We start from the raw sequence: 22,495 nt of genomic DNA, 5'->3' as shown, positions 1-22,495 counted from the left end.
TGGGTTCAATCCCTGTGTTGGGAAGATCCCCTCAAGAAAGGAATAACTACGCTCTCTAGTATTCTTGCCTGGAGAATTTCATGGACAGAAGAGGCTGGCAGGCTACAGCCCATGGGATTGCAAAGAGTCAGACATGACTGAATGGACTTAAAACAATATACTTAACGTATTTATTTTGGATTTAGAAAATAAAGAGTAAGTAACTACTAAAAATTGATTCCAGCAAGGAGACCATCATACTATGGCATACTGATCTAAAAAAATCTCTATTTCAAATCTTCAAATTCCAGACATCAGTGTTTTGGGAACAAACTGAAAGATTTTATACCCACTTAGAAATCCTGATCATTGTTTCCCTCTGCTGTTGCCTAATGTAAAAAACTAAATGAGGCAATGCACATAAATGCAAGTAATTTTTACTTACGAACTACACAATCCTTGTAGTCAATAAGTACCATAGTAAAAGCAAACTTTTGCAGTGATAAGCTAAAATAAAGGGTACATAGTATCAAAGATATGACCTCAGCTAATTAACTTTGCTCTCTCCTAAAAAGACACACTGATCTAAATTTTATGACCAAACAATTCAAAATGTCATTCTCTACAGTAAGTCTTATAATAGGTAACATCCAGAAAGAAATTCATATATTTTTTTTACAAAATAGCTTGAACTGAAATAAGTACAATGTATCAGGCCTGAAAAGCATCTTAAGTATTGTATTTAACAACTCTAGAAGTCTATTTCTGAGGCCAAAACAGTTCTTTACAATAAGCTGTTGCTCATAGCTTATAATATAATAATCTAAAAGTAAAGTAACAAAACAAAGGCACGTGTCACATTTTTTACCTATAGTGGGAAGAACTTCGAGAAAACAGCCAACCTTAAAGGAACAGCAAGCACATCCATCAACAAAATGAGCCAAGACTTGTTTGAGATGGTAGAGTAGTAAAAGGACATGCACACATCTTCCCCTGCCAGAGCACCAGAATCGCAGCTGGCTGGTGAACAACCATCAACATGAAGACACTGAAACCCATCAAAAGAAGATACCCCACATCCAGGGAAAATGAAGAAGCCACAATGAAACAGCAGGAGGGGCACAATTATGATAAAATCAAATCCTATACCCACTGGGTGTACAACTCACAAAGTGGAGAACACCACCAAAGAAGTTCTCACACTGGTGTGAAGCTTCTAGGCGCCATATCAGGCTCCCCAGCCTGGAATTCTGGCAAAGGGACTGAGAATCCCCAAGGATTCTGACTTTGAAGGCCAACAGATTTGACTACACAGCTTCCATAGAACTGGAGGAAACAGAGACCCTTGGAGGGCACAAATAAAATCCTGTGTGCACCAGGACCCAGCGAAAAGGAGCAGTGACCCCACAGGAGACTGAGCCTGACCTACCTGTAAATGTGTGAGGGTCTCCTGAAGACATGGGTCAGCACTGGCCTACCAAGAGGACGGGGTAGAGGCAGCAACAGTCCTGGGAGATGTGTCTTGGCATAAGTCCTTTTGGAGATCACCGATAGCCCTACTTTAGCAGTCTATAGACTCCAGGACTGGGTCTCAAGGCAAACAACTAACAGGGAGGGAGCATAGCCCCACCCATCAGCAGAAAATTGGATTAAAGTTTTAGAGAGCTCTAGCTTCCCTGGTGGCTCAGAGGTTAAAGTGTCTGCCTGGAATGCAGGAGACCCAGGTTCGATCCCTGGGTCGGGAAGATACTCTGGAGAAGGAAATGGCAACCCACTCCAGTACTCTTGCCTGGAGAGTCCCATGGAGGGAGCAGCTTGGTAGGCTACAGCCCATGGGGTCGCAAAGAGTTGGACACGACTGAGTGACTTCCCTCACTTCACCCTGTCCACCAGAACAAGACACAATTTCCCCCACAGCCAATCCCTCTCATTAGAAGCCTGCACAAGCCTCTTATCCTCATCCACCAGAGAGCAGACAGAAGAAATAAGAAATACAATACCATCAGCCTCCAGAACTAATACCACAATCACAGAAGGCTACTCAAAATGAAAAGAAAGGATTATGTTTCAAATGAAGGGACAAGATAAATTTCCAGAAAAACAACTAAATCAAGTGGAGATAGGCAATCTCCCCAAAAAAGAATTCAGAACAGTGAACACGAGTCAGGATCTTGGAAAAAGAATGGAGAAAAAGATTTAGAAGATGCAAGAAATGTTTTTCTATTTTATTGACTATTCCGAAGACTTATTATTAGACTGTGTGGATCACAACAAACTGTGGAAAATTCTGAAAGAGATGGAAATATCAGACCACCTGACCTGCCTCTTAAGAAATCTGTATGCAGGTCAGGAAGCAACAGTTAGAACTCGACATGGAATAACAGACTGGTTCCAAATAGGGAAAGGAGTACATCAAGGCTGTATATTATCACCGTGCTTGCTTAACTTATACGCAGAGTACATCATGTAAAATGCCAGGCTGGATGAAACACAAGCTGGAATCAAGATTGCTGGGAGAAATATCAATAACCTCAGATACGCAAATACCACCACCTTTATGGCAGAAAGTGAAGAACCAAAGAGCCTCTTGATGAAAGTGAAAGAGGAGAGTGAAAAAGTTGGCTTAAAACTCAACATTCAGAAAACTAAGATCATGGCATCTGGTCCCATCACTTCACGGCAAATAGATGGGGAACAATGGCTGACTTTATTTTTTGGGCTCCCAAATCACTGCAGATGGTGACTGCAGCCATAAAATTAAAAGACGCTTGCTCCTTGAAAGAAAAGTTATGACCAACCTAGACAGCATATTAAAAAGCGGAGACATCACTTTGCCAACAAAGGTCCATCTAATCAAAGCTATGGTTTTTCCATTAGTCATGTATGGATGTGAGAGTTGGACTGTAAAGAAAGCTGAGCACCAAAGAATTGATGCTTTTGGACCGTGGTGTTGGAGAAGACTCTTGAGAGTCCCTTGGACTGCAAGAAGATCCAACCACTCCATCCTAAAGGAGATCAGTCCTGGGTGTTCATTGGAAGGACTGATGCTGAAGCTGAAACTCCAATACTTTGGCCACCTGATGCAAAGAGCTGACTCATTGGAAAAGACCCTGATGCTGGGAAAGACTGAAGGCAGAAGGGGATGACAGAGGATGAGATGGTTGGATGGCATCAACAACTCAACGGACATGAGTTTGAGTAAACTCCGGGAGTTGGTGATGGACAGGAAGGCCTGGCATGCTGCAGTCCATGGGGTCGCAAAGAGTCAGATACAACTGAGCAACTGAACTTACCTGAACTGAAAAGAACTAAACAAACATAAATGAACAATACACTAGAATCAACAGCACAATAACTGAGGCAGAAGAGCTGATAAGTGACTTGGAAGATAGAATGCAAGAAATCAATGCTGCAAAACAGAACAGAGATAAAAACAATGAGAATAAATTAAGATAGCCTAACAGACCTCGGGGACAACATTAGATGCACCAATATTCACTTTATAGAGGTATCCAAAGGAGGAGGCAGAAAGGATCTCAGAAAATATTTGAAGAGAAAATAGCTGAAAACTTCCCCAACACTGGAAAGGAAATAGTCAACCAAGTCCCGGAAGCACAGAGCATCCCCAGCAGGATAAATCCAAGGAGGAACACACTGAGACACTTGGTAATCAAACTGACAGAAATTAAAAACAAAGATAAATTATTAAAAGCACCCAGAAAAAAAGACAACGAACATACAAGGGAAAAACCCATAAGATCATTGGCAGGTTTCTAAACAGAAACTCTAACAAGCCAGAAGGGAATGTCATGATATATTCCAAGTGATTAAAGGGAAGAACCTACAACCAAGAATACTCTACCCAGCAAGACTCTCATCCAGATTTGATGGAGCAATCAAAACCTTTGAGACAAGCAAAAGCTAAGAGAATTCAGCACCACTAAACCAGTCATACAACAAATGCTAAAGGAACTTCTCTAGGCAGGGAACACAAGAAAACAATAAGATCTATAAAAAATAAACCCAAAACAATTCACTGAGGAGGGTGACTGCAGCCATGAAATTAAAAGACGCTTGCTCCTTGGAAGAAAAGCTATCACCAACCTAGACAGTATGTTAAAAAGCAGAGACATTAATTTACCAACAAAGGTCTGTCTAGTCAAAGCTATGGCTTTGCCAGTAGTCATTTACGGATGTGAGCGTTGGACCATAAAGAAAGCTGAGCGCCAAAGAGTTGATGCTTTTGAACTGTGGTGCTGGAGAAGACTCTTGAATCCCTTGGCCTGCAAGGAGATCCAACCAGTCAATCCTGAAGAAAATCAGTCCTGAATATTCATTGGAAGGACTGATGCTGAGGCTGAAACACCAATACTCTGGCCACCTGATGTGAAGAACTGACTCACTGGAAAAGACCCTGACGCTGGGAGAGATTGAGGGCAGGAGGAGAAGCGGACGACAGAGGATGAGATGGTTGGATGGCATCACCGACATGATGGATCGGAGTTTGAGTAGGCTCCAGGAGTTGGTGATGGCCAGGAAAGGCTGGCATGCTGCATTTCATGGAGTCACAAAGAGTTGGACACAATTGAGCGACTAAGTGACTGAAAACAATTAACAAAACAGTAATAGGATCACACATATTAATGATTACCTTAAAAGTAAATGGATTAAATGCACCAGCCAAAATACATAGACTGGCTGGTTAGATACAGAAACAAGACAATATATATGTTGTCTTGGGCTTTTCTTCTGGCTCAGCCCGTAAAGAATTTGCCTCAACACAGGAGATCTGGGTTCAATCCCTGGGTTGGGGAGATCCCCTGAAGTAAAAAATGGCAACTGATTCCAGTATTCTGCCTGGAGAATCCCATGGTCAGAGGAGCCTGGCAGGCTACAGTCCATGCGGCCACAAAGAGTCAGATATGACTGAGCGATGTAGCACAGCACACATGTACATGTTGTCTACAGGATACGCACCTCATACCTATGGACACTTACAGGCTGAAAGTAAGGGGATGGGAGAAAGTATTTCTCACAAATGAAAATCATAAGAAAACTGGAGTAGCAATACTCACATCAGAAAAAAATAGACTTTAAAACAGACTGTTATTAAGATTCAAAGGACACTACATAACGATCAAGGGTTCAATCCAAGAAGATATAACAATTATAAATATATATGCACCCAACATAGGAGCACCTCAACATGTAAGCAAATACTAACGAACATAAAGGGAGAAGTGGACAGTCACACAATAACAGACAGTCACACAGTAATTAAAACACTTTCATACCCCACTTTCATCAATGGACATATCATCCAGACAGAAAACCAATAAGGAAACGTAGGCCTTAAATAACATTTTAGACATAATTGATACTTATAGAGCATTCCATCCAAAAGCAGTTGACTACACATTTTCCTCAAGCACATACAGAACACTCTCCAGGACTCACCACAAGCTGGGCGTCAAAAGCAAGCCTGGTAAATTTAAGAACACAGATATCATATCAAGCATTTTTTTCTGATCACAACGGTATGGGTATACAGTTAAACTAGAATAAAAAAACTCTAAAACACAAACATGTGGCAGCTAAACAACATGTTACTAAGCAATCATTGGATCACTGAAGAAAAAAAAAATACCTAGAGACAAATGAAAGCACAACAGTCCAAAACTTATGGGATGTAGCAAAGGCACTTCTAAGACGAAAGTTTACATCAATACAATCTTAACTCAAGATATAACAAAAATCTCAAATAAACAACCTAACCTTACACCTAAAACAACTAGAGAAAGAACAAACAAAACCTGAAGTTAGTAGAAAAAAGGAAATCATAAAGATCAGAGCAGACATAAATGAAATAGGGACAAAGAAAATAATCACCAAGATCCATGAAACTAAAAGGTTCTTTAAAAAGATAAACAAGGTTGATAAACCTGTAGCCAGACTTATCAAGAAAAACAGAGAACTAAAATCAGTAAAATTAGAAATGAAAAAGGAGAAGTTGCAAACAACTCCACAGAAATACCAAGAACCATCGAGACCACTATGAACAACTGTATGCCAATAAAATGGACAACCTGGAAAAAATAGACAAATTCTTAGAAAGATACAGTCTCACTACACTGAACCCCGAAGAAATAGAAAATGTGAACAGACCAATCACAAGCATGAAATTGAAACCATGATTAAAAACTTCCCAACAAACAGAAGTCCAGGACCTGATGGCTTCACAGGTGAATTTTATTAAACATTTAGAAAAGAGTTAACCCTTATCCTTCTGAAACTGTTCCAAGAAGTCACAGAGGAAGGAAAACTTCCCAACTTATTTTATGAGGCCACCATTATGCTGATACCAAAATCAGACAAAGATACCACAAAAAAATTACAGCCCCTATCACTGATGAACATAGATGCAAAAATCATTAACAAAATACTAGCAGTCCATATCCAACAATATGTTAAAAAGATCATACACTGTGATTACGTGCGATTCATCTCAGGGAAGCAAGGATTTTTCGACATCCGCAAATTAATGTGATACATTGTACCAACAAACTGAAGGATGAAAATCATATGATCATCTCCATAGATGCAGAAAAGACTTTGGACAAAATTCAGCACCCATTTATGATAAAAACTCTCCAGAAAGGGGGCAAAGAGGGTACATACCTCAACATAAGAGAAGTAATATATGACAAGCCTACAGCTAGCATCATACTCAATGGAGAAAAGCTGAAAGCAAGCCTTTTAAGATCAGCAAGACAGGGGTATCTACTCTCACCACTTTTATTCAGCGTAGTTTTGAAAGTCCTAGTTACAGCAATCAGACATGAAAAAGAAGTAAATGGAATCCAAATTGGAAAGAAGTTGTTGAACTGTCACTGTTTGCAGATGACACAACACTATACGTGGAAGATCCTCAAAACGCTATCAGGAAACTGCAAGAACTCATCAGTGAATTTGGTAAAGTTGCAAAGTTAATACACACTAGTCTGTTGCGTTCCTATACACTATCAATGAAAGACCAGAGAGAGAGATTCAAGAACCAATTCCATTTACCACTGCGTCAAAAATAATGAAATACATAGAAATAAACCTATCTATCTAAGGAGACAAAAGACCTATACTCTGGGAACTACAATATGCTAATAAAAGTGATCAAAGAAGGCATAAACAGATGGAAAGATATACCATATTCATGGACTGGAAGACTCAATAGTGTCAAAATGACTATACTACCCAAGGAAATCTACAGATTCTACGCAGTCCCTATCAAATTGCCAATGGCATTTTTCACAGAATTAGGACCAAAAAACCCAAAACGTGAATGGGGACACAAAAGACCCCAAATAGCCAAAGCAGTCATGAAAAAGAAAAACGGAGCTGGAGGAATCAGGCTCCCTGACTTCAGACTACTACAATGCTCAGCCATCAAAACAAAATGGTACTGGCACAAAAATAGAAATACACATCAATAGAACACGACAGAAAACCCAGAAATAAGCCCATGTACCAACAGTCAGTTAATCTATGACAAAGAAGGTAAGACTACATAATGACTGAAAGACAGTCTCTTCAACAAATGGTGCTGGGAAAACTGGACAGCCACATGTACAAAAAAAGAAGTTAGATCATTCCTTAACTCCATACACAAAAATAAGCTGAAAATGGACTAAAGACCTAAATGTTACACCAGACACTATAAAACTCTTAGAAGAAAACATAGGCAGAACACTCTCCGACATACTCCACAGCAACATCTCTTTTAATCAACCTCTCAGAATAGTGGAAATAAAAGCAAAAATAAACAAACAGGACCTACCTGACCTCAAACAATAAGCAAAAGGGAAAAGACCCACAGATTGGGAGAAAATATCTGGAAATGATATGACTGATAGGCATTAGTCTTCAAAATTTACAAACAGCTTATGACACTCAATGTCATCAAAACAAATAACTCACTCAAAAAATGGGCAGAAGACCTGAATAAACATTTCTCTAAAGAGGACATACAGATGGCCAACAAGCACAAGGTCTTCAATATCACTAGTTATTAGAGAAATGCAAATCAAAACTACAATTAGATAGCATCTCACACTGGTCAGAATGGCTACCATCAAAAACTCCACAAGCAGAAGACGGAGAGGTGTGGAGACGAGAGGACACTGCTGCGCTGCCAGTGGGAGTGGAACCGGCACAGCCACTATGGAGAGCAGTATGGAGGCTCCTTAGAAACTAAAACCAGAGCTACCAGCAGCCCCAGTCTTGGGCACATATCCAGAGAAAACACGGCCTGAAAAGACACACGCACCTCAGTGTGCGTCGCAACACTGTTTATAACAGCCCAAATATGGAAACAACCTACATGTCCATCCACGGAAGAGTGGAAAAGGAAGACATAGCACGTGTGTGTACAAATGTATGTGCACATGCATACACATGATATATGATGGAATATTACCCAGCGATTAAAAAGAATGAAATAAGGCTATTTGCAGCAACATGGATGGACCTAGGCAGTGTCATACCAAGTGAAAATAAACCAGACAGAGATGGAGAAATATCATATGACATCCCTTATATGTGGAATCTAAAAGAGAAACGGTACAAATGAATGAACTTACAAAACAGAGACTCAAAGGGTTAGAAAATGAACTCATTATTGCCAGGGGGAAGGGATAGTTAAGGACTTTGGGAAGGTCATATACACACTGCTATATTTAAAATGGATAACCAACAAAAACCTACTGTATAGCACACACAACTCTGCTCAATGTTATGTGCCAGCCTGGATGGGAGGGGGGTTTGGGGGAGAATGGATACATGTATATGTATGTCTGAGTCCCTTCACTGTTCACCTGAAACTATCACAGCACTGTTAATCAGCTATACACCAATATAAAATGTCTTGGGTGTTAAAAACAAACAAATGAAAATTAAAGAAAACAAAAATGACCTTAGTTACTGAATTATGAAAGGTGCAATTATTAACTACGGCTTCTTAAAACCAGATTCCTAAACCAGACACAACTCCATTTTATCAAACGTAATTCATTAGAAAACAGTCTTTTCCAGGATCAAAAAGCTGTATTTGAGTAATAGGATTATATGCCACATGTTACTTTTGAATTTTATCAACATATTATTCCTTGCTAATAATAGGAAAAAAGTAGTACCAGACATCATTTACTCAACTGTACATTCATTATCACTCTTTGATGTTTAACAAATTAAGTCAGTAACTATAATGTCTGAAAATTTTCCAAAGGCCAAGAAGGTGAGAGAGTTAATTCTTAGGTGGGTTGATAAGGAGTCCGGGGCCCTCAAGGAGGAGGAAGGGTCTGGGACTCTCAAGGAAGAGAAAGGGACAAATATTTTTTTCTACACTGCTTTGTGTTAGTTACAAAAAAGGTATTTTCTTAAACTGAGTTGTTATGACAACAATCTTTAAGACTAATTTTTAAGCCCAGTGCTAATACACAACAAAACAACTCATCTTGTGCAAGGGTGTATTTTACTGTAAGCTCTGTACTCATGATTATATAACGATGTATCTTGCATTGCAGAAGGACTTGTCTCTCCTTAACAACCTTCTGACTAATCTTGTTAAGATGTATGTTGTGGGAGTGGGTCTGGTAAAAGTAAGGCCTTGATAAGACAGCAAGTGGGGCACTCTCCTTCACCCTTCTGATGTCTACGTCAGAAGCTTTCTCTGTCCCTTCTCCACTTTAATAAAACTCTGACACACAGAAGCTCTGAGTGATCGAGCCTGGTTGCAAAGCTAAATCTTCTTTTTCGGAGATCATGAATAAGACATCGTTCACCATAAGCTATCAAAGGCTCAGGCTGTTTCTGGGATTAAACAACATTGGGCATTACATTATCCTAGTCAGAAACATTACTAACATAAGTCATGAATTCTTACGAATGACAAACATGATTTGTTAGACTTTAATGTTAAACTCACTCTAATCAGCTTTATAATAATTATTTTATGAAAGGAGAAAGGAGCTTATTTAAAAATACTGTAATGCACTAAAAACATTATTTAAACCCAAACATTAACTTACACTGGTATAATAGTGGCCCCCAAAAAGCTTTAAAGATTACAATGATCTTGAATGCATTAAAAGCAAAAACATTTCTCCTTCTACTTAAACCTACAACTCCAGATGACTGTTTCGCAAGCTAAACTCTGTAAATAACCAACAGGCAATTTAAACAACAGAAAGGAAACAAGGGAGAGAGGAAAGGAGTGAAGAGAGTAAAGAAGATTCAAATTTACCCCAAATTCCCAAACCAAATAAAGTACTAAAAATAAATGCAAGCAAAAGCTTTCTGGAATACTATTCAGCTGTAAAAAAGAATGAAATCATGCCATTTGCAGCAACATGGATGGACCTAGGGACTGTCATACTGAGTGAAATCAATCTGACAGAGAAAAACAAGTATCCTGATATTGCTTCCATGTGGAACCTTAAAAAAGAAAAAGAAACAGATACAAATAAACCTATTTGCAAAACAGAAACAGTCACAGATGTACAAAACAAATTTATGGCTACAAAGGGGGAAAAGCGAGGTAAGAAGGATACATTGGGAGATTGGTCTGACATATACACACCACTATACATAAAAAAATTAAAGTGAAAGTGAAGTGGCTCAGTCACGTCTGACTCTTTGCAACCCCACGGACTATAGCCTGCTAGGCTCCTTCGTCCATGGGATTCTCCACGCAATACTGAAGTGGGCTGCCATTTCCTTCTCCAGGGGATCTTCCCAACACAGGGATCGAAGCCAGGTGCCCACAATGCAGGTAGACTCCTCACCTTCTAAGCCGCCATAAAGCAGACAGCTAATAAGAACCTACCGTACAGCACGGGGAGCTCCACTCAAAACTCTGCGATGACCAGCCCAGGGCTGAAATCTGGGAGAGTGGATATGACTAGTCCACTTTGTCTTACAGCAACAACTAACACAGCACTGTAAATCAACTATACTGTAATAAACATCAACCTTAAAAAACTAGAGAAAAAGAGAACTTTCCATTTCTAGTAATGATGATTAGGTACATCACACCAATCTTCTGACTGAGGAAACCTGAAAAACTGGACTAAATTTTAAAAAGAAAAGTCTGCTTATAGACATAAGGCAGACAATACTTGTTTTTCTCTGTCAGATTATTTCACTCAATGTGACAGTCTCTAGGTCTATCCACGTCACTGCAAATGGCATGATTTCATTCTTTTTTATGGCTGAATAGTATTCCAGAAAGCTTTAGCTTGCATTTATTTTTTTAGTTCTTTATTTGGTTTGGGAATTTGGGGTAAATTTGAATCTTCTTTACTCTCTTCACTCCTTTCCTCTCTCCCTTGTTTTCTTTCTGTTGTTTAAATTGCCTGTTGATAGTTATGTAGAGTTTAGCTTCAGTCCAAAATTCAGGAAACAACATTCCAGAGAGGTGAGTGTGGTATATAGGCTTTCCTGCCTCTGGAGGCATTTGTTGATTCCAGACTTAGTGACTTAGATGCTGAGAATCTAAACAAAACTTTGCCAGCATCACTGAGCTTGTTGTTGTTTAGTTGCTAAGTCGTGTCCAACTCTTTGTGACTCATGGACTGCAGCCTTGCCAGGCTCCTCTGTCCCTGGGATTTCCCAAGCAAGAACAGTGGAGTGGGTTGCTATTTCTTCTCCAGGGAATTTTTCTGACCCAGGGATCAAACTCACATCTTCTGCACAGGCAGGCAGATTCTTTACTACTGAGCCATCAGGAAAGTCTTATCACTGAGCTAGCCAGAGAAAAAATGAAATCCAGAGCCACCTCCAAACTTTGAACTGGTATCCCAATCTCAGAGCAAGAATGACTGGGATTAAATGAAGTTCAGCTTTTAATCTTAATCCTTAAAAGCAGTTCAAGAAACCTGAGATTTATAATGCCCCTATATTTCTGCCAAAATTAAATGACTTATAAATCCTCTGTCACAGAAGATTGCTATCATTCAATTAAAAGGCCCCCAAAATATTTCTATAGTTGCCAATTTAAAAAGAAAAAAGAGAAACCCAAAAAAATAACACATAACTGAAAAGGAAATGAAGCATAACCCAAAGGGATCTAGATAATTAAGTTATCAGACACAGACTTTTAAATAACTGTGCTGAAGAGTAAGACTGAGAACTTTGGCAGAGAGCCTGAAACTAGAAAGAAAACCAAACTGACTTCTAGAACTAACAAGGAAAAGAACCTAAACCAACTCAGTTGATGAGCTTGATGCATATTAGATATAGCTTTAGAGAGAATTAATGAACTAGGAAATAGCTCAGAAATACAATTTTAAAAACACACACAGGAATATGATGATGAAAATACAGGAAAGGGCTTAAGAAACACAGGACACAAGATAAGAAGGTCTAATACATGTAAACTGGAGTCCCAAAAGAAGAGAAGACAACAGGGCAGGACACTATTTGAAGTGATATGGAATGAGAATTTTACAAAACTTTGTGAAAGCCCCTCAAGAGTGCTGTCCAAGAAAACTTTCAGCAATGATGGAAATGCCATCCACCTGCCAATAAGGCAGCCAAGAACTACATGTGGCTACTGAGAACCTGAAATGTGAATAAATGGATCTTTAACTAATAGTTAACGTTTAACTACTGATAATTAGTTCAACTAATGATAATTAAATAAACAGCTAGTGGCACACAGCTAGTGGCACTGGATAGCACAGTCCCAAGTCACAGACCTAAGAAGTCATACAAACACCAAGTAGAACAAGAGAAGTGTACCTGGATATATCGCAGTAAAACTGCTTGAAAACCAAAAATAACCCCCCCCAAAACCTGAAAGGCAAAGAGACTACAAGCAGGATTCCATCCAAGCAGCAACGACAGGGCTGACAGTTGATCTCTGAATACAAACAACAGAAACCAGGTCTCAATGGTGTAACACTCAACATGCTAAATGAAAATACTGGATTAGCCAAAAGGCCCCTTTAGGTTTTTAAGTAAAAATAAAAGACGTATTTTTCACTTTCACCAAGAACTTTATTAAACAACATATTTAACAACATTCACTGTTTTGTTCTGCTACCTTCTGCCATTTTTGAGGCAACTTAATAATCCATCTTCCCAAAACTTTTTCTCTTTTTGAGCAAAGAACGGTTTCAGGTGCCTTTTACAATCTTCCATTAAGAAAATTTTGTAAAGACCAAAATAAATGAACATCCAAAGGTGCAATATCTGGTAAATACGGTGGATCAATCAGAACTTCTCAGTCAGCCTGTAGCAGATTTTGTCTGGTCATCATCTTGCCTTATTCTGATAGAAGATTATGCATTTTCTGTTGACTAATTCCGGACACTTTTTGTTGAGTGCTGCTTTCAGTTTGCCTAACTGGGAGCAGTACTTGCTGGAATTATACATTTGGTTTCCCTGAAGGAGCTCATAACAGAGTCCTCCCTTCCAATCCTACCATATACACAACACCACCTTCAAGACCAGCCTTCACTGTGGTTGGTGGCGATTCATTTTGCTTGCCCCACAATCTCTTCCATTCCACATTATTGTACAGCTTCCACTTTCAGCATCTGTCACAATTTGTTTTAAAAACAGAACATTTTCATTATGTTTAAGTTGAGAATCACAAGCACAAATATGGTCAAGGAGGTTCCCGTTCCTCCACCCCCTTAACTTATGTGGAACCCAAACATCAAAGTGATTAACATAACCAAGCTGGTGCAAATGATTTTCAATGGTTGGTTGATTTGAATGTTTTGAGTCTGTTGGCTATTCCAGCGTGGTTTAACATTGACTGTTCTCAATTAATGTCCCAATTTGATCACTATCAACTTCAACTGGTCTACTCAATGGAGGAGCATCAGCAAGCAAGAAATCTCTAACACAAAAGTTTGCACACCACTTTGATGTGCTTGATCAGTCACAGCACCTTCTCCATACACTACACAAATCTTTTTTTCAGTGTTACATTTTTACCTTTCTTCAAATATAAAGCACAAAAATGTTGCCTTTCCTCCATCTTCAATACTAAAAAGGCTACACAAAAATTCACCAATTTTGATAAGGCTTTTTTAAAAAATGAGCACTGATATGACAGTTGTTACAACACAATCTAACAAAATTGCTACTAGAACCATCATACAGCAAACCATCGTACAGCAAACATCCAACAAACTTTTTGGCCAAACCATTTAACTCCCTACCTAGATTCCCCATGTCCAGCCAAAAAAACAACAAACAAAAACACTTTCAAGAATAAACATGGAAAAAAGACATTATCAGACAAGCAATCCCAAACAATTCCTCACCAGACAGACCCCAAAATTATAAGAGTATTCTTTAGGAAAATAGAAAATCAACTCAACTAAAAAAAAAGTAATCACATAGAAAATAAAAACTCAACATAACTATATAAAACACTAATGCCTTTTGGGTGCTCAAAAGCACACATGGAACTAACTACAGAGCAGAAAACAGCATAGAATCCAAGAGGGAAGGGCACAGTTAATATCTTCTGAAGTTGCTATGCTGATGAAGAAGAAAATGTACTGAGACATACTATACTTTAACAAATCAAGAAAGCATTTTCAATTTCTAGGACAACCACTTAAATACATAAAACCACCAAGAATCAACCAACCAATAAACAAGCACAGAAGAGCAGTTTGGGATATTATTAAGCTAATTGTGGAAGATAACTTTGCCCTTCCAGTGCATGGAGCATCGATCTGATCCTTGTTCAGGGAAGTAATATCTCACAGTGACATGGCCAAAATATTCATCATCATCATCCAAAGGTAGAAAAGGAGAATGAAAGAAAGTTCAAAGAAACAGTATAACTAGAAATCACGTATTAGAAATATCTATTTAAACTCAAATATATCAGTAAGTATAATGAATGTAAACTTACTAAGTGTTCCAATTAAAACATAAACATGGTCAAACCCATTTTTTAAAAAGAACTTATGCTACTTACAAAAGACTTACAATTTCTATAACCAAAAGTTGCAAATAATAGGATAGAAAAAGGTATACCATGCCAACACTTAAGACCTGAAGCTAACATTATCTGTCAACACTAGTCTGTTGTTTAGTCGCTAAGCCATGTACGACTTTTTTGTGACCCCATGGACTGTACACAGCAGGTTCCTCTAGCCATGGGATTTCCTAGGCAAGAATACTGGACTGGGTTCCCACTTCCTTCTCCAGTGGATCTTACCAACCCAGGGATCAAACCCATGTCTCCTGCATTGGCAGGTGGATTTGTTACCACTGACCCACCAGGGAAACCACTTAATAAAGTACTCTATTAGGAAATATCCATTATTACTGTTATCAGACATTTAGTGTTAGTTAATAAAAGGTTTGTTTTAGCAGGCAGAAACAAAAATGCTTAATTTCTAAGCACCTATATAACATATTTGAAATAGATAAAGCAAAAATGACAAAAACTATACAGAAAAACAACAAATCTACAATTGTTTTTTGGACATTTTAACAAACTTTTCTCTGAATAAGAGCAAAGTTAAGAAGTAATGACAACCGTTTTAATAGGAAACAAACTGGATATAACTGATATACATATTACATGACATCTAATAACCACAGCCAAAAAAAAAAAAAAAAAAAAATCTTAGCCCTATATAAGGAATATTTACCAAGACAGACTATATGCCTGCCATAAAGTAAGTCTCAAATTTTGAAGAACTGAAATCTTATAGATTTACTTCTTACTATGGTGGAGTTAAGATAGAAATTAGTAAGAAAAAAACATTTAGAAATACCTCATGTTTAAAAATTAAACAAGATACTTCTGAATAAACCATAGCCCAGTCAACAAAACTAAAAGACGGTTCCATGAAAAGGCATAAACTGGTAAGATGGGTCAAGAAGAGAGACAAGACACAGACAGTGACCATCTAGAATGAAAAAGAGGACATCACAGTAGACTCTAGACAAAGAAAGATCACGAGAGTATTATTTACAATTTTATGCAGACACATTTGAAATTTTACATAAAATGAACGGATTCTTAGAAGACACAATTTACCAAAACTGATATGAAAATTAAAATTCTAAAGAGCATTATGACATTACAGAAACTGAAGCCATCTACTTAAAATTTCACAGAGAAAATTCCAAGCCTAGAAAGCTTCAGTGAATTCTACCAAGTATTTGAATGATGCTCTAACACCCTTTTTACATAAATTACTTGAGAAAATGGTAAAAGAAAAGGTACTTCCCAACTCATTTTTATGAAGTTAATGTTACCTTGATATAAAACCTAACATTTTCAGAAATGAAGATTAAGCCTGAATGAATCCAAGAAAAAAGATAATGCTTTAAGGAAATAAGAAAAAGGAGGAACAGTTCTGAAATCAAAAGAAATGAAGAGATTAAAAATAAGACAAAGCAACTACTTAATGAGGTAACAGGGATCCAACATTCAGAAAACAAAAGTCCTTAAAGAGCACTACCATACCAGAATAAACAGTAAAAACCACAATTCAAGAAAGCTTTCTTGAAAATTAAAAAAAATAAAATAAAACTGCTTACTGAAAGAGTACCATGTATACTTAAGAATTCAGCCCAGAAGGCCAACATCTAATTTTCAAAGGCAGTAGTTTATGCCACAAGAAAACAGAGTAACATATTCCAGATAATCATGATAGGAAAATATAAGGTGTCTTATATAGTCAGTAAAATTTATTTTCAGCACATGAAAGACACAAACTGTTATCAAAATGCCCCAAATTAGGAAATATAGCTCCCATGAGCTGTTCCAAAATCTAGAGAACATATTTGGAAGAAGTAATAGACCTATCTCATTCATGAACATAGGTGAAAAATACTAAACAAAGATCAGTAAATTAATCTGAAGAAAAATAAGAGCTCAAAATTAAATCGGGTTTAGTCCAGGAAAACAAGGTTGGTTTAACACTTCAAAAGCAATAAAATAATATCCATCACATTAAAAAAAAAAAACCTGGAAAAAATTTAGATTGTCCAAAAAGATGCAGAAAAAGCATCTGATAAAATTTAATATCCATTTGTGATTTAAACAAACAACAACAAAAAACTAGTAACTAGTAATAGGAATTTCCTTGATCTGAAAAAGGGCAGATGCATAATAAATTGTGAAACACTGAAAAATTCTCCCCCTACTTCTAAAATTAGTAACAATAAAAGTATTCCCATGATAACCAATCTATTCAACACCTTACTAGAAATCATATGACTAGAAGTCAGTCACCACAAGGCTGGAAAAAACAAATACATATAAGGATTGGAAAAGATGAAATGAAATTATCATTCATAGGCCGTTTATAGAGAACAAATCTAGCTAAATTATCAGAATTATAACCAAAGTTACCAATTATCAAGTCAAATGCAAAAATTAACTGAATTTCCACATATCATCAATAAACAAAAAATAATAAAACTAAAATAGGTATCTTATTTACAATAACATCAAAAAGTAAAAATACCTAGAAATGCAACAGTAATTATGCAACTTTATTACAGAGAAAACTACAAAACATTATTAAAATGATGGCAGGAATACACTATAGGCATAAATTATTTTGTTCAGTCACTAACCTGTGTCCCGCTGTTTGAAACCCCATGGACTGCAGCACACTAGGCTTCCCTGTCCTTCACTATCTCCTGGAGTTTGCTCAAACTCATGTCTAACCATCTCATCCTCTGCCACCCACTTCTCTCGTCTGCATTTTTTCCAGCATCAAGGTCTTTCCCATGAGTCAACTCTTCACACAAGGTGCCCAAAGTACAGGAGCTTTACCATCAGTCCTTCCAATGAATACTCAGGACTGATTTCCTTTAGGATTGACTGGTTTGATCTCCATGCTGTCCAAGTGACTCTCAAGAGTCTTCTCCAGCACAATTCTAAAGCATCAATTCTTTGGCACTCAGTATTCTTTATGGTCCAACGCTTGTATCTGTATAAGACTACTAGAAAAACCCTAGCTTTGACTATACAAACTTCGGTTGGCAAATTGATGTCTCTGCTTTTTAATACACTGTCTAGGTTTGTCATAGCTTTTCACCAAGGAATAAGTGTCATTTTAACTTCATGGCTGCAGTACATCTGCAGTGATTTTGGCACCCAAGAAAATAAAACTTGACACTGTTTCGACATTTTCCACCCTCTATTTGCCATGAATGATGGGACTGGATGCCATGATCTTAGTTTTTTGAACAGAGTTTTAAACTAGCTTTTTTACTCTCCTCTTTCACCTTCAATCAAGAGGCTCTTTAATTCCTCTTCACTTTCTGCTATTAGAGTGGTATCATCTGCATATCTGAGATTGCTGATATTTCTCACAACAATCTTGATTCCAGCTTGTGATTCATCCAGCCTGACATTTCACATGATGTCCTCTGCATAGAAGTTATGAATTTCCACATATCATCAATAAACAAAAAATAATAAAACTAACATAGGTATCTTATTTACAATAACATTAAAAAGTAAAAATACCTAGAAGTTATGCAGAGTACATACAGTGACAATACACAGTCTAAGATGTACTCCTTTTCCAATTTTGAACCCGTCCACTGTTCCAACCCCAGTTCTAACTGTTGCTTCTTGCCCTGCATACAAGTTTCTCAGGAGTAGGTAAGGTGGTCTGATATTCCCGTCTCTTCAAGAATCTTCCAGTTTGTTGAGATCAACACAAAGACTTTAGTGTAGTCAATGAAGCAGAAGTAGATGTTTTCCTGGAATTCCCTTGCTTTCTCTATGATCCAATAGATGTTGGCAATTTGATCTCTGGTTCCTCTGCCTTTGCTAAATCCAGCATGTACATCCAGAAGTTCTTGGTTCACATATTGCTGAAGCCAAGCTTGAAGGATTCTGAGTGTTACCTTGCAAGCATGTGAAATGAGCACAATTGTATAGTACTCTGAACATTCTCTGGCACTGCCTTTTGTAACACTCATTATTGTAAAGATATAATCAATATATTCAGTGTTATCTCAATGAAAGTCCCAACAGATGGGTGTTTGATTTTTTAACTTAGCCAAAAACAGCCAAAGCAATTTTGAAGAAAATCTAAAATAAAGCGTCCACTGCTGTCCTAACAAGTTAACTATACACTTATCAGCTTAAAGCACCCATTTACTATCTCCAAGTTCTATGGGTCAGATATCTTGGCACATCACAGCTCAGCTGGTTCTCTCCTTCGAGTTTCACAAGAAAGAATCAAGGTATCAGCCAAGCTGTGTCCCTGTCCAGACACTCTAGGAGAGAATATATTTCCAGGTTTGTTTAGAATGGTCCAGGTTGACATCAATCAGTGCCAAGCAGTTACAGGACAGAGGCCCCCATTTCCCTGCTACCCCTCAAGCGGGGTTTGGTCTCAGTTTCTGGAGACTGCCTACACTCCCCCTGACTCATGTCACCCCCTTTCAAAGGCAGTTACAGCAGGTTAAGTCCTATTCATTGCTTCTGAGTAAATCCCTCTGATCTCTCCTTCTGCCCCTTCTCTTTTGCTTCCCTCTTCTGCCTTCTTTTCTTCTCTTCTATTTTTAAGGGCTTGTCTGATTATAACAGGACCCACCCAAATAATCTATTTTAAGGTCTGTTGATTAGTAACTTTAATTACACCTGCAAAATCCTTTCACAGCACTTCCTAGATTAGTAGTTCACTGAATAATTGAGACAGAAATGTCAGGAAAATATCTTTAAAATTCCACCTATCAAAAAGCAGGAAAGGTATTTTATTGAATATCAACCTAATTATAAAACTATAAAACTATAACACACACACAAAGACAAACATAATATAGAATATAAAGCCTAGGCACAGACCTGTTTCTGGGCATACACACTTGACATACAAAAAAAGGAAAACAGTGTGAAAGAACAATTCTTTTCAGTAAATTGTGCTCGGATATCAGGACAGTCACAGGGAAATGAAAACTATTCCAATCCAACACCACACAGAAAAAAATCAACTTCTGAAGGATTACAGACCTAAATATGAAAAGCATAACAAAAAAGCTTCTGAAAGATAACATGGGAGAGTGAGACTTCAAGAATAGCGGCATGATGAGCTAGGTGGACCATTTCTCCTGTAAAACATTACTTTGGCAACAAAAGTCCGTCTAGTCAAAGCTATGGTTTTTCCAGTAGTCATGTATGGATGTGAAAGTTGGACTTTAAAGAAAGCTGAGTGCTGAAGAATTGATGCTTTTGAACTGTGGTGTTGGAGAAGACTTTTGAGAGTCCCTTGGACTTCAAGGAGATCCAACCAGTCCATCCTAAAGGAAATCAGTCCTGACTATTCATTGGAAGGACTGACGCTGAAGCTGAAACTCCAATACTTTGGCCACCTGATGTGAAAAACTGACTCACTGGAAAAGACCTTGATGCTGAGAAAGATTGAAGGCGGGAGAAGGAAACAACAGAGGATAAGATGGTTGGAAAGCATCACTGACTGGATGCACATGAGTTTGAACAAGTTCTGGGAGTTGTTGATGGACAGGGAAGCCTGGCGTGCTGCAGTCCGTGGGGTCGCAAAGAGTCAGACATAACTGAATGACTGAACTGACTGAACTGAACTGGTAGAAAGAAAATTTTTAAAGTTAACCATTTAATGTCTCTGAAAATTGTCTCAAGGGCATATAACAACAAAACAAAACAAAAAAAACAAACATTTATTTAAGAAAACATTAAACAGAGGTGAGAACAGCAAGTATCCATGACATATGAGCCATAAACCACTTACAGTTACACCCCACAACTCAGGATAACTCAGATGTTCTACACCAAACAGGTGCTGCAGGAGCTCCCACATTCCAGCCTAGGAATGAATTTCACCCTTGAAGGGAACGCTGCTGGCATCTCCCACCTGCCCCACTCCCCCACCTCCATGCTGCAGAAACTCTATGCCAGGCGGGGCCGCATGAGAAGAGTAAAGAGTCCCTTCACCCAACCAGCCCCCATGTATAAGGCAGAAAAGCTCTTTTCCCGGTGTAGTAAGCCAAAAGTATTAGGTCCCAATTACTCACTCCTAAGACAGAGGTTCTTTACCAGAAGGGGCAAGTTAAAAGTACATGCTCTACTCTGAGAGCAGGGTGTTCCTTCAAAGTGAAGTCATCTCTTTGCCTCTGACCCTAATTTCACTAAGGCAAGGTGGAGGGTCCTCCCAGGGGAAAAGGTAGACAGTTAAGAATAGAAAGCTCTGTCCTCCACCTAATGGCATTACTTTACTTGGAATAGATTGTGGGAAAATTCATTTTAAAGGGCAATGTCCAAAACTACAGAGATCTTGGGAGTGAATAAAAGAAAGCTGGTAGTTCCATGACAGTAGTAGTAACATGAAAAGCTGCAAACCAGCTAAAAGTTTAATGGAGGGAACTAGACAAAGAAAAAGGCAGGAAGATTCCTCAGGGTAATAAGCAGAAGTCTCAAAGGCTGGCAATTTAGCAAACTTGTTAGCTTCTACAGAGATCTGACTTAACTGCAATCAGACTATGAAGCAATTTATGCCCTGGGATATTGGTGAAAACAATAGAGCAATCAGTTAGCAGTTAGTGGAGGCTGACAGCTAGGTGTGGCAGCTATAGAGGCAGACCAACCAAAAGCTTATGCGGAGATCAGGGAAAGAGGCAAGGAGAACAAGGTGGAAACCAGTCATCTCCGGTAGACTGCACATGTCTTTGAGAGGGTCCAGATGTTGGATTCATCAGACAATGAGTTCAAAGCAGCTATTATAAATATATTCAAAGAACTAAAGAAAATCATGTTTAAATAATTAAAGGAAGGTATTACTATAAGGAGTTGTCAAATATCAATGAAAAATAAGGAAATATAAAAAATAATCAAATGAGAAAACATGTATGCTAATAAAGAGAACATAACGGCATATTTCTTCTCTTGACTTATTTTAAAAGCAACTACATGCAAAGATGGGCTCGATAAAGGACAGAAATGGTAGGGACCTAACAAAAGCAGAAGATATTAAGAGGTGGCAAGAATACACAGAAGAACTGTACAAAAAAGATCTTCATGACCCAGATAATCACCATGGTGTGATCATCATCTAGAGCCAGACATCCTGGAATGTGAAGGCAAGTGGGCCTTAGAAAGCATCACTATGAACAAAGCTAGTGGAGGTGATGGAATTCCAATTGAGCTATTTCAAATCCTGAAAGACGATGCTGTGAAAGTGCTGCACTCAATATGCCAGCAAATTTGGAAAACTCAGCAGTGGCCACAGGACTGGAAAAGGTCAGTTTTCATTCCAATCCCAAAGAAAGGCAATGCCAAACAATGCTCAAACTACTGCACAATTGCACTCATCTCACACACTAGCAAAGTAATGCTCAAAATTCTCCAAGCCAGGCTTCAACAATACATGAACCATGAACTTCCAGATGTTCAAGCTGGATTTAGAAAAGGCAGAGGAGCCAGAGATCAAATTGCCAACATCCGCTGGATCATCGAAAAAGCAAGAGAGTTCCACAA

At 38.2% G+C, this 22,495-nt stretch overlaps 1 protein-coding gene and 1 non-coding gene across 2 annotated transcripts in view; one reads left to right on the top strand and one right to left on the bottom strand.

Annotated features, from left to right (window-relative positions):
- The window catches only part of TLK1 (tousled like kinase 1), a 174,860-nt gene that overhangs the window by 134,625 nt on the left and 17,740 nt on the right, over positions 1-22,495 (bottom strand). The window lies entirely within an intron of this gene.
- On the top strand, positions 1,653-1,724 carry TRNAS-GGA (transfer RNA serine (anticodon GGA)). Its single transcript has one exon. It is a non-coding gene; the product is annotated as a tRNA-Ser (tRNA).

This window comes from Budorcas taxicolor, chromosome 2, assembly GCF_023091745.1.
Source record: "Budorcas taxicolor isolate Tak-1 chromosome 2, Takin1.1, whole genome shotgun sequence".
Taxonomy (NCBI): domain Eukaryota; kingdom Metazoa; phylum Chordata; class Mammalia; order Artiodactyla; family Bovidae; genus Budorcas; species Budorcas taxicolor.
Note: the sequence above shows the minus strand (reverse complement) of the source record. Positions and strands in the feature narration are given on the sequence as shown.